Here is a 24,974-nt window from a genome sequence, read left to right as displayed (position 1 = left end):
AGGAGTTTCTAGTCCAGTGGGAAACAGATTAAACTAAAATCTTTATCTAGTTTTCTTGAAGTTCAATTTCTGCTCCCATTAAGGGGAAACTCTCGCTGTCCCTTTTCCACTACTGTCCCGTTTTGAACTGTTGGTGGGGTAGGAGAGTAGACAAACAGAGACGATAAGCTATATGTTCTTAAACTTTGTTTCTGCAACATGGAAGACCTGAAATTAATCAAACTATTTCTTCATGAGAGACTTAGTAAGGTTCTCAACGATGGACCAAAGGATTACAGGCACACATGAGGCAACGGTAGGAAGATGTACAGCTACAGCCGGAGGGTAAAGTGAGCCCACTCACTTTTGTGATGGCAAATATGAACAGCTAGTCCTGTAGTAGCCATTTCTGATGTGCAGCTACTGTATTATATGCCTAAGATTGTGAAGGTTTAAACTTTCAATGTGCTTGAGGTCCTAGGTTGAAGAGTTCAAAGGTTGAACTTCCGGGAGAACGTTTACCTTTCACGGAAAACAGAAGACTTGAACTAAAAAATGAATAGGCAAAAAACACTGGGATAATTAGCCAGCACAATGTGATTGCCAATGTAAAAATTCTGGATAATTTTTAAATGAGTGGGGAATCTAAGTACCAGTAGAAGCTGGGGAAAATAGTGAAAAAGAAGGGAGAGGGGAAAGAGGGACAGAGGAGAAGAACGAGGAGGAGACAGATACCTTGGTAATTGTTAGCAAAGGTGGCTGGCTGGGTGAAATGAAACCGAAAAGCACAGAAGAGAGAAAATATACTCATCACATTATTATTAATTTTGCTTTTAGTACCAACATATCTGGAAGCACTAAATCATGACATAACAACTAAGTAGGCTAATGTTCATATTGCCCATTAAAATACATAAAAGTTTGTAAAAATGTAACTGTGTTATAATAATTCTAAAAACTATGTGCTCAGGAAATTGATTAAGTCTCTTGGGACAACTAAACTCAAATTTTCTTTGGTGTGCTTTAAACCTGGATGAAGTAAGTTGTACAACCATCTACTTAAAATAAGAAATTAATCATAGGTGAAAGGGAGGTTGAAGAGGGAGGGGACAAATGTATACCTATGGCTGATTCATGGTAATGTATGGCAGAAATTAACACAATATTGTAAAGCAATTATCCTCCAAATAAAAACTAAAAAATAATAAAAAAGAAATTATTCATAAATGATATGTAAATAATGTCAATTTCCTTAACATTCAACGGATAGATTACAAAATATTTCCTCACTTTCATTTTCAATGCTCAGTTCAGTTCAGTTCGGTTCAGTAGCTCAGTCGTGCCTGACGCTTTGCGACCCCATGAATCACAGCATGCCAGGCCTGACTGTCCATCACCAACTCCTGGAGTTTACCCAAACTCATGTCCCTAGACTCGGTAATGCCATCCAGCCATCTCATCCTCTGTTGTCCCCTTCTCCTCCTGCCCCCAATCCCTCCCAGCATCAGAGTCTTTTCCAATGAGTTAACTCTTCACATGAGGTGGCCAAAGTATTGGAGTTTCAGCTTTAGCATCAGTCCTTCCAATGAACACCCAGGACTGATCTCCTTTAGGATGGACTGGTTGGACCTCCTTGCAGTCCAAGGAACTCTCAAGAGTCTTCTCCAACACCACAGTTCAAAAGCATCAATTCTTCAGCGCTCAGCTTTCTTCACAGTCCAACTCTCACATCTTTACATGACCACCAGGAAAACCATAGCCTTAACTAGACTGACCTTTGTTGGCAAAGTAATGTCTCTGCCTTTTAATATGCTATCTAGGTTGGTCATAACTTTCCTTCTAAGGAGTAAGCATCTTTTAATTTCATGGCTGCAATCACCATCTGCAGTGATTTTGGAGCCCCCCAAAAAAGTCTGACACTCTTTCTACTGTTTCCCCATCTAGTTCCTATGAAGTGATGGGACCGGATGCCATGATCTTAGTTTTCTGAATGTTGAGCTTTAAGCCAACTTTTTCACTCTCCTCTTTCACTTTCATCAAGAGACTTTTTAGTTCCTCTTCACTTTCTGCCATAAGGGTGGTGTCATCTGCATATCTGAGGTTATTGATATTTCTCCTGGCAATCTTGATTCCAGCTTGTGCTTCTTCCAGCCCAGCGTTTCTCATGATGGACTCTGCATATAAGTTAAATAAGCACGGTGACAATACACAGCCTTGACGTACTCCTTTTTCTATTTGGAACTAGTCTGTTCTATGTCCAGTTCCAACTGTTGCTTCCTGACCTGCATATAGGTTTCTCAAAAGGCAGGTCAGGTGGTCTGGTATTCCCATCTCTTTCAGAATTTTCACTGTGATCCACAGAGTCAAAGGCTTTGGGATAGTCAATAAAGCAGAAATAGATGTTTTTCTGGAACTCTCTTGCTTTTCGATGATCCAGCAGATGTTGGCAATTTGATCTCTGGTTCCTCTGCCTTTTCTAAAACCAGCTTGAACATATGGAAGTTCATGGTTCACATATAGCTAAGGCCTGGCTTGGAGAATTTTGAGCATTAATTTACTAGCGTGTGAGATGAGTGTAATTGTGCGATAGTTTGAGCATTATTTGGCATTGCCTTTCTTTGGGATTGGAACGAAAACTGACCTTTTCCAGTCCTGTGGCCACTGCTGAGTTTTCCAGATTTGCTGACACACTGAGTGCAGCACTTTCACAGCATCATCTTTCAGGATTTGGAATAGCTCAATTGGAATTCCATCACCTCTACTAGCTTTGTTCCTCGTGATGCTTTCTAAGGCCCACTTGACTTCACATTCCAGGATGTCTGGCTCTAGGTGAGTGATCACATCATCATGGTTATCTGGGTCATGAAGATCTTTTTTGTACAGTTCTTCCGTATATTCTTGCCACCTCTTCTTAATAGCTTCTGCTTCTGTTAGGTCCAGACCATTTCTGTCCTTTATCAAGCCCATCTTTGCATGAAATGTTCCCTTGGTATCTCTAATTTTCTTGACGAGATCTCTAGTCTTTCCCATTCTGTTGTTTTCCTCTATTTCTTTGCAATGATTGCTGAGGAAGGCTTTCTTATGTCTCCTTGCTATTCTTTGGAACTCTGCATTGAGATGCTTATATCTTTCCTTTTCTCCTTTGCTTTTCACTTCTCTTCTTTTCACAGCTATTTGTAAGTGTCACTAGGAGATAAATATTATTCTCTTTATTTTTTTTCCCATGAGTAAGCCTCAGAATTTTTATAAAAAGTTTTGAAATCTATATTAACCTCCCATTGCCGACCGTTCTAGGCAAATAAAGAAAAAAAGAGACGGGATTTCAAGTACTTTCAAAGGTTTCTTTAACTCTGTTTAAAAAATGTATTCTTTTCTTTTGTTTCTATAACAGGTTTTTCTAATAAATGGCGTATTCCCAAAGCAATTAATTTGAAGTGAATTATTCAGTGATGAGTTTGGAAATGTCCCATTTACTGCCCATTCATATTTCAGTCATCATACAGTCCTAAATGATGTTGGAACGTAAGTATCACTAAGACACTTGAATTAGGATATGTGTGTGTCATCCTTATAATTAAAAATCCTAGTGAATACCAGAGAGCTATTTTCTGTATAACACAGAAAGAATCTATCCCCTGATTATTTTGATTTATGAATGATTTAGCCAAGGAAACATAAAAATAAACAAATACATACAGACAAAAGAATTTAGGTCGTACAGAGTATTATATGATTTCAACAATATAAGCTAAGAAAATATAAGATATCCACAGCTGAAAGTTAAGAAAGATTTACATAACCATGTATTTCAGTAATTCTTTGTAATGTAGTGGACTGCTTTGCAAGTGTTAATGAGGGAACTAAATTAAGTCTTGGAGGAAAATCCACAGTGACTAAAATAAATGAAGATGAGGGTGTAAAATTCGTGGCCAAAAGACAAAACATGAAAGGTTTATTAGGAAGAACAAAAGGAAATTAAAAGAGGAATTGAGTTTGATATAAGGATGCAGGGACAGTTTTGAGATATAAAATAAGCTTAGATTGGCATATTCTATAATAAAACTGATAGGTAAAACTAATAAATATATGTGAAAATTATAATAGACTTCCCTTTGCCTTCCCAATTTTCATTTTGAGAGAATCAAGACCAAATAATATATTTTAACTTCCCTTCCTTCTTTCCTTTATAGCATCTTTTGCAATCTTCTCATACATTTTACGATATGTTCAGAATTTAATCATCAGTTTCTGAAATTCTCCCTACTTAGTCACTGTAGTTGTAAGCAACAAATGATAAAACTGCCATTTACCCAGGTAGCACTGAAAAGACTGTTTATCATTTTTTCTATGTATGATTGAATGTTAAATTTAAGTATTAAGTTATAAACTATACACTAAAAACAAACTACCAGAAAGATAAATACAGAAAACAATTCTATTTACCATCACATCGAAAAGAATAAAATTCTTAGGAATAAACACCCAAGGAAGCAAAAGACCCATACTTTGAAAACTGTAAGACATTGATGAAAGAAACTGAAGATGACACAAACATATGGAAGGATATAGCATGCTCTTGGATTGGAAGAATCAATATTGTTAGAATGACCACACTACCCATGGCAATCTACAGATTCAATCTCTGTCAAATATTAATGGCATTTTTCACAGAACTAGAACAAAAAAATCTATAAATTTTTATGGAAACACAAAAGACCCCAATTAGCCAAAATAATCTTGAGAAAGAAGAACAGAACCAGTGGAACCATGCTCCTGGCTTCAGACTGTACTACAAAACTACAGTAATTAAAACAGTATGGTGCTGGCACAAAAACAGACACACAGATAAACAGAACAGAATACAGAGCCCAGAAATAAAACCATGCACTATGATCAATTAATATATGAAAGAATATATCATAGAGAAAAGAAAATCACTTCAATTAGTGGTGCTGAGAAAACTGGATAGCTACATGTAAAACAATAAAATTAGAACATTCTCTAACACCATATACAAAAATAAACTCAAAATGGATTAAAGTCCTAAATGTAAGACCAAATACTATAAAAGTGCTTGAAGGAAACATAAACAAAACACTCTTTGACATAAATTGCAGCAATAATTTTTGGATCCATCTCTTAAAGAAAAGAAAATAAAGCAAAAATAAACAAATGTGACTTAGTTAAAAGGCTACCTTAAAAAGTTTTGTACCGCAAAGGAAACCATTAACAAAATGAAAAGATAACTTACCAGATGGGAGAAAATATTTGCAGATTATATGATTCATAAGGGATTAACATCTAACATATACAAACAGTTTGCACAATTCAACATCCAAAAAAATTTCTAAAAATGGACAGAAGAACTGAATAGACATTTTACAAAAAGAAATTTTCATATGGAAGCATGTGAAAAGATGTTCAATATAGCTAATAATCAAGGGAATGCAAATCAAAACTGTAATGAGATATCACCTCATACCTGTGAGACTGGCTAATATATATATAAAAAAATAGTTGTCAAGGATATAGAGAAAATGGAATCCTTGTACACTGTTGATGGGGATGTAAACTGGTACAGTCACTGTGGAAAACAATATGGAGTTTCCTTAAAAAACAAACAAAAAAAGTCTAAAAATATAATTACCATATGATCCATCAATTCTACTTCTAGTTATGTATCCAGAAAAAAAAAGCCACTAATTAAAAAAGATAAATACCCTACAGTGTATGCAGAATTATTTACAATAGCAAAGATATCAAGATATGTAAATCATCTAAGTGCCCATCAACAGATGAATGGATAAAGGAAATGTACACACATATACACACAAAGACATATACATGGGTTTCCAAGGTGGCTCAGTGGTAAAGAACCCACCTGCCAAGCAGGAGTTGTGGGTTCAATTCCTGGATCAGGAAGCTCCTCTGAAGGAGAAGATGGCAACCCACTCCAGGATTCTTGCCTGGGAAATCCCATGCACACAGGAGCCTGGCAGACTACAGTCCATGGAGTTGTAGAGCTGGACATGACTTAATGACTCAACAACAACACACAAACAATGAAATACTAGTCAGCCATTAAAGAGATGAAACATTGTTATCTGCAGCAACATGGATAGACTTGGAGGACACTAATGCTAAGTAAAATAAGTCAGATAGGGATGGAAAAATACTCTATAATATTACTAATATGGAATCTAAAAGATACAAGAGACTAGCAAATGTAACAAAAGAGAAGCAGAGTCACAGATACAAAGAATAATCCAGTGGTTACCAGTGGTATGGGGCAGTATGGGAGTTGGGGACTGGAAAGTACAAATTATTGCATGTAAGATAGGCTCAAGGGTGGGTTGTACAACATGGGGAATATAGCCAATGTTTTTTAATAACTGTAAATGTAAAGTAATCTTTCACAGTTGTATAAAAAATAAAGAGATATACTGCAAAAGACTGCTCAATCAGTTTTCTATGTCTGATTGAATGTTAAATTTAAGCATTAAATTCTAAATTTTATCTTAGCACATTAGAGACAATTCAATTAGCTAAGGAAAAACTGGTTAAAAAATAAGTGCAAAACAACAGAGCATTATAGGATATTTGAGAAATGAGGAAATTTTAAAAACTCACAATCTACCTATAGTTAATAACTCAATAAAATTATTCTGACTGCCTTTTAAAAAAATCATTGACTTTTTAAATTAATTTAAAAAAATTTTTTAATGTAAAATACATCAGTATGTACTGACCAGGCATTGTTCAAAACATAAAATATAAGTCTCATGTCACTGCAAGCAGTTTTAGAAATACAGCAATAGGTGCTGTCTAAACTTGATTGCAAAAACAAACCAACTAAAAAGAACAGTCCACAAGAGGGAGCAGACAGCAAAGCGTGTAGTTGAGGAAACCACGAAGTAATCTTATTGTGAGGACAGAAGTAGAAGGTGGGTCAGCCACTAGGAAAAAGTATGTGCCTTCTACCCAATGGATGGTAAAGCAGGTCATCTAACAAGATGAAAATGACTCCCAATATATGTGTTCTTGAAAAATTTGTGCATGTTATATATTTCTATTTTCCAGGATAATATTCTGGAGATTTTTAAAGATCTCTCCAAGAGTAGAAAATAGTATTAATAAATCATCAAGCTTCAAAACACCATTTTTTTGACTATATAAATGAACTATATATGTGAAAAGAACTTTTGAGTTTGTGTATGAAGTCCTTTAAGTTCCTAAAAATAATCACAGATTTTAAAGAAACTTGTCAGCTTGATCTCAGCTCAAAAGTGGAGGCTGGCCTGGAGGACTTCGCAATGAGACTATCGACTGACCACAGTCTTTGCAACCGGTCAATGAGTCCTTTCTTGAAGAAGATCTGCCACCATCCTCCCTACGTGCCACATGAGTCCACTTACCCATATACCTTTAGGGAGCCCTCATCCAGAATTTGACTATCCCTGCTTTAATGAGGGGACATTTAGAAGGAGGATGTTAACGTGGATAAAATATAGTCCTTTTCAAGCTATCTCTCTCAGGTCTTCCCAGAAATGTAATCTTCTGCTAGAATACCAGGCTTTACCCAGAATATCCACTCTTTCATGCCCACTTCCCTGAGCCTTTTAATTTATTTCTCAACTGTCTGCCAAAGGATTTCTGGCATTTCACATTTGTGTCCAGCAAAGTCATCACTTTCTACAGGTTTCTAGTACCATCCCCACAGTAAATTTTAGGGTTTTTGTGTGGTATTAAATCCTATATATCAAAAGAAGTTACAAGTCAATAAAGGCTTTTTTATCTAGTCTTATGGGTTGGGTAGATCCCCTGGAGAAGAAAAAAGCAACCCACTCCAGTATCCTTGCCTGGGAAATCCCACAGGCAGAGGAGCCTGGCAGGCTACAGTCCACGGGGTCACAAAGAGGCAAACACGACTTAGTGACTAAACAACAACAAATTCAGTCTTATATGACCCTCTTGATCTAGCACCCTTAAAATCGAGTCCTACCTCTACTACCCCAATTCCTGACAATATCCAGCAGATAATTGCTATAGCTCTTGTGACATAAAGTCTTTCTCCCTTAAGATATGTGACCTGACTAAGATAAGCGGTTACTTCTCCCTTCCTAATGGCTTGAAGACAGAAGAGAAAGTAAGGATAGATCCTCATGATGGCCCCCTGTTGCCCTGGTTGGGAGAGGTTTTGCAGTGTCTTCTCTTGCAGGGAGACCATAAGCTCTTAACAGAGAGAACTGGCCACCTATGTGCACTCTGAGGCTTCAGATAAATCTGAGGAGTGGAATGTTCAGATTTGCTCACCAAGATCCCATGTGTCAGGGTCCCAGGTTCTCCCACCTGCTCAACTGAATATTAAAAATGTCACTGAAATTTTAAAACTCTATTAAATCCTTTAGTTTATTATTTTCTTCTCTCCTCCTGCAGGAGATAAAACCCTCTGGCTTTCACACTTAGTTTTCAGTTATTTGTTAAAAGCTTTTAGGCTTTCAACATGCTTCAGTTAGGATATGAATGGAATTTAATTTCAGTCAACAGATTCTATTGACCTTGTATGCACAGTTTTCTCTGCATTTGCTATCAGTGACAAGGTGAAATTTCAGTAACTGGACTGCCATCTTGAGCTAAGCAATATCCAGGCCCCACAGTCCTCTTCATATGTGGTTATCATTTCCAGCTAGGCAGGAAGTGATCCCATTCTGAAACTTCAGTTCTGGCATCATCAAGTCCTCTGAGAATCAGATACCCATATGGAGTTAGGAGTACAAACGTTACATTTGGGAGACATATCTGGGAAAGGAAATTGGAAAAAGCCAGATTAGAAAGGGATAGTCATCAAACCACGGTGTATGTCAGTCTGCAAAACCTGTAATGAATTTGAGAAGACCCACTCTGAGCAGAGGTGCCTGTGTCCTGATGCCACAGCCTGACTCAGTCATTGGCTGGGGCCTTTCTGTGCAAAGCCTGTCCTCAGTTGCAAAGCTGAAGTGGACTTGATGGAGTTTAAGCTACAGCTTTCCAGAGTCCTTGCTTGAAGGGGGATCTTGAGGCACTTCCATGTCCACCATAGGTTGCTCAGTTGTGTCCAACTCTTTGCTACCCCATGGAACATAGCCCGGCAAACTGCCCATGGAATTCTCCAGGCAAGAATACTGGATCCCGACCCAGGGATCAAACATGGGTCTCCTGCATTGCAGGCAGATTCTTTACCATCTGAGCCACGAGGTAGCTCAATAACCAACTATTTGAAGGAAGGAAGGAACAAATAAAATAAATATTCTGGCAGCAGTGATTTCACTAGTAAAGCAGGATGTCCTGGGTAAGTCCATGACATACGATAACCAAAGGTCAATTCAGGTTTATCTTCCAGGTCATGATATGAAGACTTTGAACAATGATCTGTTACAGATCTCCCAATGTTAATTTGTGGAACCTGGGTTGTACTGTGAATCAGAAACCAGTTTCAGAGTGATCCATTAAGGACAAACACACCGTTGAATTTGTCAGACACGAATAACCCATTTGTAATTCAATATCACAAATGCTTTTTCCAGCTGCACTTTATTCAAAATACCAGCCTTTGCACAAATGCCATTGTCTTCTGTGGGGAGCATTTATTATGTTGTATGTATATAAACCAAATTCACTTCAATTCTTCACAAAGTAATAGGACACTATAACAGGGAATATGAATAAACATAATAAATTCATCCAGATAGGATGAACCAGAAACATGTAAGAAGATCAGTTTTAAAGTAGAGCTGACAATGAAAAGACTAGTGAGAGTTTGTTAAGATATTAAAACTGGGATTGGTGGAGAAAAATTGATAACTATTATTCAGAGTGTACAAAAACCATTTTCAGATACTAAACCCAGAAACAGAATGTCATGGATTGGGGAAAAAAATATTTAGAAAAACACATCAATTAGGTATTAGAGGATGTTAATTAGGTATTAATTGGAGATTTAGAGAAACAAGAAGGAGTTTCTGATTGAAATCTTATACTGCATTTGCTAAGGCAGGTCTACTCAATGGCATCCCACTCCAGTACTCTTGCCTGGAAATTCCCATGGATGGAGGAGCCTGGTAGGCTGCAGTCCATGGGGTCGCTAGGAGTCATACACGACTGAGCGACTTCACTTTCACTTTTCACTTTTCACTTTCATGCATTGGAGAAGGAAGTGGCAACCCACTCCAGTAATCTTGTTTGGAGAATCCCAGGGACAGAGGAGCCTAGTGGGCTGCCGTCTACGGGGTCGTAGAGTCGGAAACGACTGAAGCGACTTAGCAACAGTAGCACTGCAAAGTCATGAAGATCATGCAACTATTTAAAGGAGAGACAAGCACATTTTCTGAATGCTTTTCCTTTTCTTTTCCCAGGGGCATGGATCTGAGGGAAGGACAATGGAAAGACTGAGAAATCATGTTCTTAACTAAATAACTGGAAAGCTCTTTATAGAATCAGCCACAAGAAGAAAGCATGTTTGTGTTTATCTATGCATATACTTCAGGAAAGGCAAAATAATTTGCACAAAACTTTGGAGCTACACGCTTCATAGAAAGCTACTATTAGCAGATTTTGAAAAATCTGATATTGCAAATATCTGAAACCACTCTTCAGTTCCCATGTTGTAATTTTATGCTCTCCAAGCAATCTTCTGATTATAGCTTTTGTCCACAGTGAAAGAATGCATAGAGGAGCTTAGTCTCTGTACACCAGCCTTTACAATTTTTAATGTAAACCAGTGATTTTATCATAGACACACTGGTGTCAGTGAGTTTAACTGAATTCTACCTGTGAGAGATTTATGAAGCACCATTTGGTTTACAAAATATTGGGTTTCTGTAGCTATGCGGTTGAAGGCTGGCCTATGAAGTGAACTGATTTCACTAACATAAAAGCCAATTTACAGGGACCTGTCTAATTGGCTTCCACAGTAGCTTAGACAGTAAAGAATCCACCTGCAATGCAAGAGACTCAGGTTCGATCCCTGGGTCAAGAAGATTCCCTGGATAAGGGAATGGCTACCCAGTCCAGTATTCTTCCCTGGGAAATCCCATGGACAGAGGAGCCTGGCAGACCACAGTCCATGGGGTGGCAGAGTCAGACATGACTGAGCCACTAACACTTTTCAGTAGGCACATGATCCCAGATCCCTCATTTACTGTGAGACATCTTTGAAGTTTTCAACTAACTATGAGTATAAATAATTATTAGAATCTTTTAGAACTTAAGCTCTATGAATGCAAGCAATTTTGCTTTATTCACTGATGTATCCTAAGTGCCTAGAAAAATGCCAAGCATAGAGTAAGCACTCAATTAATACCTGTTGTTAACAACTCACTCTCATTAAATAACATTGTTTCTATGTATACTTTTAGTGTAAGTTTTAGATAAATTTAGATTTCTATGAGTAACTGGGGATTATGGATTTATTAATATTTCATGAAGTACAGAGCAAAATACCACTCCCTATTCTAAAATTTATTACAATAATCAACATATTGGGTTGGCCAAAAAATTCATTCAGGTTTTTCCATAACCTTTTGGCCAACCCAATATACTGTCAGCTCTTAAAATAACAGTTAACATATTACCTTATCTAAAATTATCTAGTTTACTCTAAACTATTTATTTTCTTCATTTTTATTTTTGTCCATATTAGAATTTAAGGGTGATGGATTATTTCCATACTTGATAGACTGTTTTCTCTAGAGAGGAATTTACCAGGTGTTGAGAGACTTCATGGGTGAAATTGTAAATTTCAATATAAATGGAAAAGTTAGTACAAACCAATTCTTGTCCTAAGAGTGAGTGCAGACAAGGGTTTGGTGCTTATAAAAGCTGGAAAAGTTGGCTTCCAATTTTCTGTTTTTCTTGCAGCGACAAACTACTTCTGAATTCTAATGATTTCAGGTATTCTATTGTAACATACTTGAAATCAAGTAAAAGAATGTTTACACTCGCCACATTGTAAATGGATCATTAGAGTTTCTTTAAGTATGTTGTTTTCCTAAATATTTAAAGATGATGGAACCATCTTTCAAAGTGAGGTACTCTCAAAGAAATGACTAAAGTAGAGTCAAAAAGTGGTGGAGGGCATAAACCTGAGCACAGTGCTGGGGTGCCATGGTAGCTGCTTTTGGTTGCTGGGCATGGTTCTCGCCTATCTTTCTTCTAGTCACAACTCTGACCTTGGCGACAGGTGAGCCCAGCATACTTCACAGTAATGTCTAGGCACACGACCCAGCAGGACCAATCAGTATCCTTCTCTAGAATTTTATATGAATGTGTGTGTATGCTCAGTCGTGTCTGATTTTTGTGATCCCAAGAACTATAACCCGCTGGCCTCTTCTGTCCATGGAATTCTCGAGGCAAGAATACCGGAGTGGGTAACCACTCCCTTCTCCAGAGGATCTTCCTGACCCAGGGACTGAACCTGGGTCTCTCACATTGCAGGCAGATTCTTTACTGTCTGAGCCAACAGGGAAGCCCCTTCTAGAGGAACAGTGGGGAGTTATTCCTGCTCTAGAAGTTGATCTACATAAAATAAACCTGGAATTTGGGGCAGCATTTTCCCAAACCATGAAACAAAAGTTTGTCAACAGAAGGAAGAAACACACCGAGGAAAGCTGAAGTGAGATCAAGAGAAGGGCAGTTGCAATGGAACTGGTTTGATGTTGTTGTTTAGTTGCTCAGTCATGTCCGACTCTTTGTGACCCCATAGACTTTAGCCCATCAGGCTCCTCTGTTCGTGGATCCTCCAGGCAAGAATACTGGAATGGGCTGCCATGCCCTCTTGCAGGAGATCTTCCCAACTCAGGGACTGAACCCAGGTATCCTGGATCACAGGCAGATTCTTTACCATCTGAGCCACCAGGGCAGCCCTTAGTTTGCTTGGGCTATCATAATGACCTATCATTAGTAATATTTATAAGTATTTATTTCTCATAGTTGCAGAAGTTTGGAAGCCCAAGGTCAAGTGCTGGCAGATCCAGTTTCTGGTGAGTGCTCTCTTCCTGGCTTGTAGACAGCCACCTTCTTGCTATGTCCTCTCCTGGCTTTTCTCTTTCTCTTCTTCTAAGTACCCCAGTCGATCTGATTAGAACCACACCCTTACGATCTCATTTAACCATAATTACCTCCTAAAAGACCCATCTCCAAATATCATCACACTGGGCTGTACAGCTTCAACATTTGCATCCTCTAAGGACACAAGTCAGTCCATAGCAATCATGGAGTGTAATGCCATTTCTTCAGTTTTGCTTGATCTCTCCCATAGCAGTGCCTTTATGCTGTGTCTCCTCCACTTGGCCTTTAATGGTTACTCATCCACAGCTCAGCTAATCATCATTTCTTCATGGGAACTTTCTCTGACCTCCATGATTAGGTGAAATATCTTTATCACACTTATTTTATGTTCTCATACTGCTCCATGCTTTTCTTTTGCAGCACTTTCATGACTGTCTGGTTATTTGTGCAAGAATTTGCTCTCGGTCTGTTTTCCTAGTTTGACTTTTCTTTCCTTGGGGCCAAAGACTGTGTCTTATGGGCTCACCCATGTATCTGCAATGTTATCATAGCACCTGGTATGTTGTAACTAATAAGAGCAGTTTCTTGACCAAAAAGATAAAATATAAATATATGAGTCATTTGGTTATAAAATAAAAGACCAAGTATTTTCCAAGCAGAGGTAACAGCTTATGCAAAGACTCTGAAATAATTAGGATCATCTCTTATTGAAAAGTGGAAATGTTAGTCTTTCAATCATGTTTGACCTTTTGTGACCCCATGAACTGTAGCTTGCCAGGCTCCTGTGTCAATGGAATTCTCCAGGCAATAATACTGGAGTGGATTGCCATTCCCTTCTCCAGGGGATCTTCCTAACTCAGGGATTGAACCTGGGTCTCCCACATTGCAGGCAGATTCTTTACCATCTGAGACACCATGGAAGCCCTTATCTCAGTGAAGGAGCTATGAAAAACAAAACTACATTGAGTGAAATACAGAGGGTGAAGATGGTAGATAGCTTAGAAGGAATTTGATTCTGCACGTTCTTATTTTTCCTGTGAGGGAATTTTGTCTTTTTTCCTAAGAGAAATGAGCAAATATTGAAGAATTTTAAGCAAGAAAATGGCATGCTCTGTTTTGCACATTATTAGAATCTCTCTGACTCCTAAGCGGGAAATAATTGGACAAAATCAAGATGGATATAGGTCAACAGAGGGAAGAATCTAGAAAGGAGATAAACTGAACTGAGGTGGTGATATGGAAATGGGAAATCAAGAATATTAAAAGGTGCTTGAATGAGGACATACAATAGTTTGTATTTGACCTATAGTAAAGCAGTCTGATGGACATGAGTTTGAGTGAACTCCAGGAGTTGGTGATGGACAGGGAGGCCTGGCATGCTGCAATTCATGGGGTCGCCAAGAGTCGGACACGACTGAGCGACTGAACTGAACTGAACTGAAAGCAGTCCAATACTTCCACTGTAACCAGGTAATTCTCCGCTTTGCAAATAATATGTCAATTTTCCACTTATGTCAAGACTACTCAATATATGCTGTTATGGTTAAGGTTATTTAGTGCCAAGAAAATAGAAATGAGGAGTAGCAGTAATAAATGAATGGAAAGTCAATGATCTGCTATTAAAATCCTTCAGGCATTCAATTTTATGGAGGCCCTGCAACCAGCTAAGAAAGAAACCAATTCATAAAAATGCATAAATGCGCTTCATAATGTTCAGGGTATGCTCACTTATATTTAGCTGTATTCATAATAAATTCCAGAGCTTAAATCAATAGGTATATGAATTAGAGGTATTTTACTGAGTACTTTGGTTTATAGTCTTTTGGAGATGCTTAATTTCATTAAACAAAGAAAAAAAAATTTAGAGTGAAGCTTATAAAAATTCTCAATAATCAGAAAACATCAGTAAAGTTTTTGAAGGATATAAGCTGCTTTGTTCTTTTTTTTAATATTTTATTTATTTATTTTATTTTTTTACTTTATAATACTGTATTGGTTTTGCCATACATTTCTTTTGTTTTTCCATTGACTTTCAGTCAACAGTTAGGAGTCAGGAATTTGCTTATTATTTTAGAACTAATTTAGTGACTAGTTAAATCATAGTTAAAGATGAAGAAACTATCTGCATAATGATATATTTAGGTCAAGAAGGGTGACTGAATACTCAGGTTTTTTTCTATTCCTTTTGGAAAACATATTTAAATGCCAAAAATAAATACTAATAAAATAATACCTATGCCAGTGACCTCAGAAGACTGCAAGGACTTAGCAAAAATAAAACTGAAGGGTTAACAGAATTGCTTGAGATCTAAAAGGGGTCACTGTGGTTGTGAAACTTGGATAACTGAAGAGTTGGTGAGCTCCCACCAAAGACAGAAACCAGCTTTAAAGGTGAGTTTTCAAAGCAGAATCTTTGAGTCAGCATGAGAAGGGGACTGAGGACTGCTTTATGCAGTCTGCCAAAGGGTGGCAAAACAACTGTCCTTATTTTCTTTCTCTAAATGCTGCTGCCTCCAGTGTTAGACATGGCTTCACCATGGAGTCCAGTTCATCAACTGGAAATGTGGATGTTTTGATGTAGGAAACTCTGAAAAAGAGCACTGGGGTTGAGGAAGTAGAGTACTGCCATAAGTAATTTTATCAAGAGTTTGTTCTGCATCAATTAATAAAACTTTATAAATCTCTTTTTATACTACTAATATATAAAGTACATTAATTTTTTACTTTAAACCTGCCTTGTATATCTAAAATAAATTCAACTCAGTTTTGATGTGTTATGTCTTTTATATTTTATATTTGTTTGTTGCTATTGATTTATTTATATTTTAACATCTATGTTCACTAAAAAGATTAGCCTGCAGATTTCCTTTAGGTCTTTGCCAGATTTTGATATAATTATGCTGGCCATATAAAATAAATTGGTAAGTATTCTTTTCTTTTCTGCCTTGTGTAAATTTTATAGAAATTAGTTCTTAAAGTCACCAACATTCTCTAGTCTGCTGTTTCTTTGCATCATGCCTTTACAAAAAAAATAATGTAGCTTTATCACAGCATAACTCATTCTACTATTCACCCATATAAAGTTTACAATTCAACATTCTTCTTTTTTTATTTTTAACTGCTTTACATTGTTGTGTTGGTTTCTGCCATACAACAATGTGAATCAGCCACAGTATATATATGTCCTCCTGATCCTTGAACCTCCTTACCAATTTCCAAACCATCCCACCCCTCTAGGTTGTCACAGAGCACCTAGCTGAGCACCCTGTGCTATGCAGCAACTTCCCATTAGCTATCTATTTTACATATGGCTCAGACGGTAAAGTGTCTGCCTGCAATGGGGGAGACCTGGGTTCTATTCCTGGGTCAGGAAGATCCCCTGGAGAAGGAAATGGCAATCCACTCCAGCACTCTTGCCTGGAAAATCCCATGGATGGAAGAGCCTGATAGGCTACAGTCCATGGGGCCACAAAGAGTCGGACACGACTGAGCGACTTCACTTTCACTTTACATATGGCAGTGCTTATGTTTCAACGATACTCTCTCAATTTGTCCCACATTTTATTTCCCCTGCTTTGTCCACAAGTCTGTTGTCTATGTCTGCATCTCTAAACAGTTTTCTTATATTCATAGGATGGTACAATAATCACTACAATCAATTTTGGAATACACAGTTTATTCTAAAAAGAAATCCCATATCCTTTTGCAGCCACTTTCCATTTATTCTCAACCCCTACAAACCTAAGCAACCACTAGTCTACTTTCCAACTACATAGACTTTCCTAATATAGACTTTTCATATAAATTAAATCATAAAAAATGTGATCTTTTGTGACTCGCATCTTACACTTAGTATAATGTTTCCAACATTACACAAAAATGTTGTAGCATGCGTCAATATTTCATTACATTGTTAAAGAGATTGGTAAACAATGTCTATAGGCCATGCAACTATAGAATTATCCAATCCCATCATCAGACTTTTCATCTTTCAACAGTAGTGTCTATCACATGTGCCATTCTCCCATTTATTTGATGATCAGTAATGGAACAACTGGCCTTCTCTGGTGGCTTAGTTGGTAAAAAACCCACCTGTAACGCAGGAAACCTGGGTTCGATCTCTGGGTCAGGATGATCCCCTGGAGAAGGAAATGGCAATCTACTCCAGTATTCTTGCCTGGGAAATCCCATGGACAAAGGAGCCTGGCAGGCTGCAGTCCATGGTGTCACAAGAGTTAGACAAGACTTAGTGATTAAACTACCACTACCAAGGGAACAACTCCTATGTGGCAAGTTCTAGTGTTACAAAACAGTCTGGTCAAGGAGACAAGCAAGTTAAAAGATGGCTGCAATATACTATGAAAAGTAAAATTAGAGAAGCTAGTACAAGCCTAGTGAGATGCACTGAAAGCTCAGTCCAAACAAGAATTACAATAAAGTGAATTTTGAAAGAAAAGTGGAAATCAGTTAACTTTAGTGTTGAGACTAGAGAATAGAATTTTCAAAGTAAAGGGGACAGTACAATAAAGAGAGTAAAGAAAATTAATCTGTGACTTGCAAAACCACAGATGGCTTTATAGTTGAAGCCTGGGCCTGACGACTCTAGTGACAGGGTATCATCCGAGCATACCATCACAGGGAAGTTACTGTAAAGTTCTGGGGAGGACTCTAAATTTTCCATTCTGTATGTAAGGCACTTGTAAATCATCACTCCAGTCCACACACCAAAAAAAAACAGGTGATCAAACTGAAAAAGTATGTTTGAAATACACTGAGCACTCCCTGTGCTTTTTAACAAGACAACTGCCTCAAGAGAATCTATTTCATCAGAGCCTAACTTCCTGGGGTTTTACCAAAGCCCAAACTGACCAGGAGAAAGGGAAATATGAAAATATAGCCTTCTCCAGTCTTTGATGTGGGAAAAGAGAAATACCCAACTCAGGCTTACTAGAAGACAGACCTAATCATATAGAATGCTTCTCCTCTTCCACACCTCACTAGGGCTGTTGTACAATAGTAAGGGATTACAACTAAAAGACATACAAGGCTTAGATCCTATTGAAGGACTCTCTAGACCCAAAGACAACATTGGAGATAAAAACAAGGATATTTCAGAAAATTTAGCCTCTGATACCACAGCTACAGCTGCAGAGTCAAGTCTGACTCCTAGCCAGCTAAACATAAAGCTACATACTAACAGCCTCTCTACCCCAGTTCCTTTAACTTCACAGAATACATCTGACTTTTACAAAAGTTAACAAGATGTGCTGAAGGTCAAAAAACACAGTCTAAAGAGACAGAACAGGTATCAAAACCAGATTCAGAAATGGCAGAGATGTTGGAACTATAAGACTGGAAATTTAAAGCACCTACGACTAATATGCTAAGGGATATAATTTAAAAAGTGGACAATATGCAAGACCAGATAGGTAATAAAACCATCTCAAATGTTAAGAATTAAAAACAAATGTTAAGAAGATACAAATTACAGATAAAAAATGAAAGATTAGTCATCATTACCAATACCATGTTTTTTAAGTGGATAATAAGGGATTATTATTAAAAAAACATATGTTCACAAATTTGATAACTTAGAAGAAAACAGATCTATTTCTTGAAAGATGCAATCCACCAAAAGTCACACAAGGAGAAACAGACAATCTCAATAGGCCCAAATGCATTAGAGAAATTGAATGATGAATTAATAACTCTCCAAAGATAAAGTACAATGCGTAGATGGGTTCACTGGTAAATCTACAGAACATTTAAGAATAAATGATATCATTTTTCTACCATCTGTTTCAGAAAATAGCAAAAGGAACATATTTCCTAATTCATTCTATGAAGCCAAACCAGGTAAAGACATTTTAAGAAAGGAAACTGCAAATCAATATTTCTTATAATCATAGATACCAAAATTCTTAACAAAACAATAGCAAATCAAAACAAACAATATATACAAAGAATTACACAGAATAACCAACTGGGATTTAATTTTAAGCACTCAAGTTTTACTCAACATTTGAAAATATTTATGTACTCTGAGGCTATTTTTCTATGTGCATACACATCTAAAATTGTCATGAATTTCACTTTATCAGTATAAAGTGTTCCCCTTACAACCTACAAATGGCTTGAGTGGAAAATATGGTGTGGCTTTAAGTAGGGAGAATTTTTTTTCCACATGTGCAGCTTGAAATACAGTTTAGCCATCTGCAATGAATTCTTCACTTTTGCCTGTTATTATACAAGAAGTCTTGATTGTGCATATTTATTGATATAGCTGAAATTTTCAAGTCTTTCTATAATTAACAGTTTATCTTTCAATTTTAGAAAGAGAAATGTGTATTCTAAGTGGGGGAGTTTACTAATATCAAACCAATTTTCTTGTCAAGAACAATTAACAAAGCAGATAAAAGAGAAATAAAGTCTTATTTTTAAAGGCATCAGAGAGTCACCAGGTTTCCAAGGCAAACCATTCAGTATCACAGTAATCCAAGTCTATGCCCCGACCAGTAAGGCTAAAGAAGCTGAAGTTGAATGGTTCCATGAAGACCTACAAGACCTTCTAGAACTAAGACCCAAAAGAGATGTCCTTTTCATTATAGGGGACTGGAGCACAAAAGTAGGAAGTCAAGACATACCTGGAGTAAGAGGCAAATTTGGCCTTGGAGTACAAAATGAAGCAGGGCAAAGGCTAATAGAGTTTTGCCAAGAGAATGCACCAGTAATAGCAAACACCCTCTACCAACAACACAAGAGAAGACTCTACACATGGACATCACTAGATGGTCAATATTGAAATCAGATTGATTATATTGTTTGCAGACAAAGATGGAGATGCTCTATACAGTAGACAAAAACAAGACCAGGAGCTGACTGGGGCTCAGATCATGAACTCCTTATTTCAAAATTCCGACTTAAATTGAAGAAAGTAGGGAAAACCACTAGGCCATTCAGGTATGAACTAAATCAAATCCCTTACATTATACAGTGGAAGTGACAAATGGATTCAAGGGATTAGAACTCCTAGACAGAGTGCCTGAAGATCAATGGACGGAACTTCGTAACATTGTACAGGAGGCAGTGATCAAAACCATTGCCAAGAATAAGAAGTGCAAAAAGGCAAAATGGTTGTCCGAGGAAGCCTTACAAATAGATATGAAAAGAAGAGAAGCAAAAGGCAAAAGAGAAAAGAAAAGATATATCCATTTGAAGGCACAGTTCCAAAGAATAGCAAGGAGAGATAAGAAAGTGTTTCTCAGTGATCAATGCAAAGAAATAGAGGAAAACAATACAATGGGAAAGACTAGAGATCTCTTCAAGAAAATTAGAGATACCAAGGGAATCATTCATGCAAAGATGGGCTTAATAAAGTACAGAAATGGTATGGACCTAACAGAAGCAGAAGATATTAAGAAGAGGTGGCAAGAATACACAGGAGAACTGTACAAAAAAGATTTTCATGACCCAGATAATCACAATGGTGTGATCACTCACCTATAGCCAGACATCCTGGAATGTGTAGTCAAGTGGGCCTGAGGAAGCATCAATACGAACAAAGCTAGTGGAAGTGATGGAATTCCAGTTGAGCTATTTCGAATCCTAAAAGATGATGCTGTGAAAGTGTGGTACTCAATATGCCTGCAAATTTGGAAATCTCAGCAGTGGACACAAGACTGGAAAAGGTCAGTTTCATTCCAGTCCCAAAGAAAGGCAATGCCAAAGAACACTCAATATACCTCACAACTGCATGCATCTCACACACTAGCAAAGTAATGCTCAAAATTCTCCAAGCCGGGCTTCAACAGTACATGAACCATGAACTTCCAGATGTTCAAGCTGGATTTAGAAAAGGCAGAGGCACCAGAGATCAAATTGCCAACATCTGCTGGATCATTGAAAAAGCAAGAAAGGTCCAGAAAAATATCTACTTCTGCTTTATTGACTATGCCAAAGCCTTTGACAGTGTGGATCACAATAAACTGCAGAAAACTCTGAAGGAGATAGAAATACCAGATCACCTGACCTGCATCTTGAGAAATCTGTATGCAGTTCAAGAAGCCTCAGTTAGAACTGGACATGTTGTAGGGTACGGAGTTAGAGAAAGAGAGGTTCAGAGAAAGAATGAGACTGGCATTTTACAGGAACAGATCACCTTTAATGAGGCGAGAAGGGGCAGCAATCAGATTAGTGAGCTGCTCAACTAACCCAAGAAAAGAGTAAATATATATAGGCATATATGTGGAAATCTACTGTCTTAAGGGGGCCTGTTCTTCTCCAAGGTTGTTCAGAGTAGTTATCTCTTAAATGGCTGGGGCAAGGAATTCTGGAGATAAGCCAGAGGCTGGACCGGCTGGGAGTTGGGCAAATCAACCTTAATGTCCATTCTTTTGTTCAGGTGAGGGAGTTCTTTGTTTTGCATAGAATGGTGGGGAGGACCTGCAGGGAGGGGAGTTTAACTCCAGGCTGTTTTGCCATGTAACTTTCCTTCAAATGGAACAACAGATTGGTTCAAATCAGGAAGGAGTACGTCAAGGCTGTATATTGTCACCCTGCTTATTTAAGTTATATGCAGAGTACATCATGAGAAACGCTGGGCTGGAGGAAGCACAACCTGGAATCAAGATTGCCTGGAGAAACATCAATAACCTCAGATATGCAGATGACACCACCCTTATGGCAGAAAGTGAAGAAGAACTAAAGAGCCTCTTGATGAAAGTGAAAGAGGGGAGTAAAAAAGTTGGCTTAAAACTCAGCATTCAGAAAACGAAGATCATGGCATCCGGTCCCATCACTTCATGGGAAATAGATGGGGAAACAGTGGAAACAGTGACATACTTTATTTTTGGGGGCTCCAAAAATATGAGTTGTCTGCACCCATGAAATTAAAAGACACTTGCTTTTTGGAAGAAAAGTTATGAACAAACTAGATAGCATATTAAAAAGCAGAGACATTACTTTACCAACAAAGGTCCATTTAGTCAAAGTTATGGTTTTTCCAGTAGTCATGTATAGATGTGAGAGGTGGACTATAAAGAAAGCTGAGCGCCGAAGGATTGATGCTTTTGAACTGTGGTGTTGGAGAAGACTTTTGAGAGTCCCTTGGACTGCAAAGAGATCCAACCAGTCCATCCTAAAGGAAATCAGTCCTGAATATTCATTGGAAGGACTGATGCTGAATCTGAAACTCCAATACATTGGCCACCTGATGCAAAGATCTGACTCATTTGAAAAGATCCTGATGCCAGGAAATATTGAAGGCAGGAGGAGAAGTGCACAACAGAGGATGAGATGTTTGGATGGCATCACAAACTGAATGGACACAGTTTGAGCAAGCTCCGGGAGCTGGTGATGAACAGGAAAGCCTGGTGTGCTGCAGCCCATGGTGTTGCAAAGAGTTGGACACGACTGAGTGACTGAACTCAACTGAACTGAGAGATACCAAGACTAGTAAGGATTTGAGGAAATACTTAGTGGTAAGAACCTTTCTACTTTCCCCTCAGATAGTACAATTTCTGGAATTTTTAAACAACATAACAAACCTACTTAAATATTTGCTTTATTCTGTAACATATTCTCAAGAGTTCAAAACTACTTCAATATTTCTTTATATTTCTTGAAATAATTTTCAAAATTTCTACACTTGTGTCCTTAAATCTTAGTGTTGGTAACAGTCTCTAAGAAACCTAAAGTCTGGCAATGTACACTGCAAATGTATATTCAAACAATAGGAATTTTAAACAGATATAGGGGGTATATAATTTTTGCTACATACTGGCCTCACTTAAAACAAAAATCTAATCAGAGACCAAGCTTCTTAGTTAGACAGATTAGAAATTAAGGCAAATAAATTGTCATCATGTCTAAATCTCCTGTAATTGCAAGCTTATATGTTTCTTCATTGGCTTCAGATGGAACTGCTCTGCACTGAAAAGACAGACAGGATTAACTTGCTGTCAAGCAAGGAATGAAAACTAATCCTTGTTGACAAGGTATATCTGTTGTAAAGAAGTGATGACACTTTCTTCTAAACACTCAATTTTCCAAATGTTCCCTACCAAAATCTTATATTTTTCAAAGTTTCACACATGCAATTCTCAATAAGGAATGTTCTAAAAAGCCTGATAAAGACATGCTAATATAATGCCTAAATTTACATATGATTTACTTACATACTTAGGGCACATTGATTATTTTCTACCAAAAACAATGCAAGTGAGGATATTTTAGATATGCACATCTGTATCTTTTTTAAGACATGCTTTCTTCTAAGTTTTGGAAGACTACTATAGTGGACTTCTGATAGAAGACTTCTGATAGAAATACATTCCTGAACCCACAGTGGATGCCGAAAGTGAGAACAGCACAAAATCCTATATATATTATGTTTTCTCCTATATGCACATACCTATGGTAAAGTTTAGTGTATAAATTAGGCACAGTAAGAGGTTGACAACAAAAATTACCAATAAAATAGAACAGTTATAATAATACACTGTAATAAATGTTGTGAATGTGGTCTCCCCCCCTTCAAAATATCTTATTGCATAAGTGTAATGCCTTTTTCCATCTTAACTGAGCATTTATGTACTGTGGCTATTACTTTGCAGTTTGAGGTGCATGGATTAGTTTTTCCTTCATCACAATTTCACAGATGGAAGATCTGTTCTTACTGAACATCTTAGCAATCTCGGCATGTGAATTTTTTTTTTTTTAATCTCATTAAGTCAAGAATTTTCACTTAAAGGAAACACTTGATGGCTTCTCTTTGGCATAAATTGCCAGCATCACTACTTTTATGCACCGTGTCCGTTAAGTAAAATAAGGGTGACTTGAACACAAGCACTGTGATACCAAGCAGTAGATCTGATAATGAAGATACTACTAAGTGACTAGTGAGCAGGATGTGTTAGACAAAAGGATGATTCACATCTGGTTGGCCAGCACGAGATTTCATCATGATATTCACTGCTCAGTCAGTCATGTCTGACTTTCTGCAGCCCCATGGACTGTAGCCTGCCAGATTCCCCTACCCATTGAATTTTCCAGGCTAGAATATTGGAGTGAAGGGCCATATTCTCTCCCAGAGGATCTCCCCAAGTCTCCTGCATTGGCAGGCAGATTCTTTTCCACTAGCACCACCTGGGAAACCCCATGCTACTAAGAATGGTGTGCAATTTTAAATATATGAATTATTATTTCATTTCATATTTTTGGGACTCAGCTGACCGTGGGTTAACAAATCATGGATGAAACTTCAGATAAGGGGAGTCTGCTGTACTTCAAAATAATGCATCTTTCTCAGTATGTTTTATTACATGATATAACTCAATTTGATATGTCATAGTAATAATATATCAGGCTGAGGACATTTTGAAAAGAAACATTCTTGTTCAAAAGACTAGCAATTCAAGATGCTGAAAATACTTTGCAAGATCTGGGGAATTTTTAATCTCAAATTTACAAAAGTCAGTAACTCTGCCATATTAGCTTTATCTAAATAAATGACTTATCCTATTTAATGTTGGAAAGTAGTGTTTGTAGAGAAGGTCAGCATTGATTTTTATAATAATTACATGTGTTTAAAGATGTCCTCCAGTATATATAAGAGCTGTGATTATATAAATGGTTTTTCTCCCTTTGAGGCCTCCTCTATAAACTGAAAGTTTATCATTTTATCAAGTACACTTTAGATATTTATTTGCATAATGGAACATACAGAAATAAAGAGTTAGGCATGACTGGGAAACTCTTTGTTGACAAATAAGATCCATCATTTTGTGGCTAAGTTCAACTCTGTAATAGAGAATAGAAACAGCCAGTTCCTAGAACAGAATAATCTGGCTGGAGTGGATTTGAACAAACATTTAGTTGCACAGTTCTTCATTTCAATGTGGGAAACAGGATCAGAGAAATCGACTCTTGTCCAAATTCTCCATATCAGTGTG

This window comes from Capra hircus, chromosome 4 (assembly GCF_001704415.2).
Source record: "Capra hircus breed San Clemente chromosome 4, ASM170441v1, whole genome shotgun sequence".
Taxonomy (NCBI): Eukaryota; Metazoa; Chordata; class Mammalia; order Artiodactyla; family Bovidae; genus Capra; species Capra hircus.
This window is presented reverse-complemented; position numbering follows the sequence as displayed.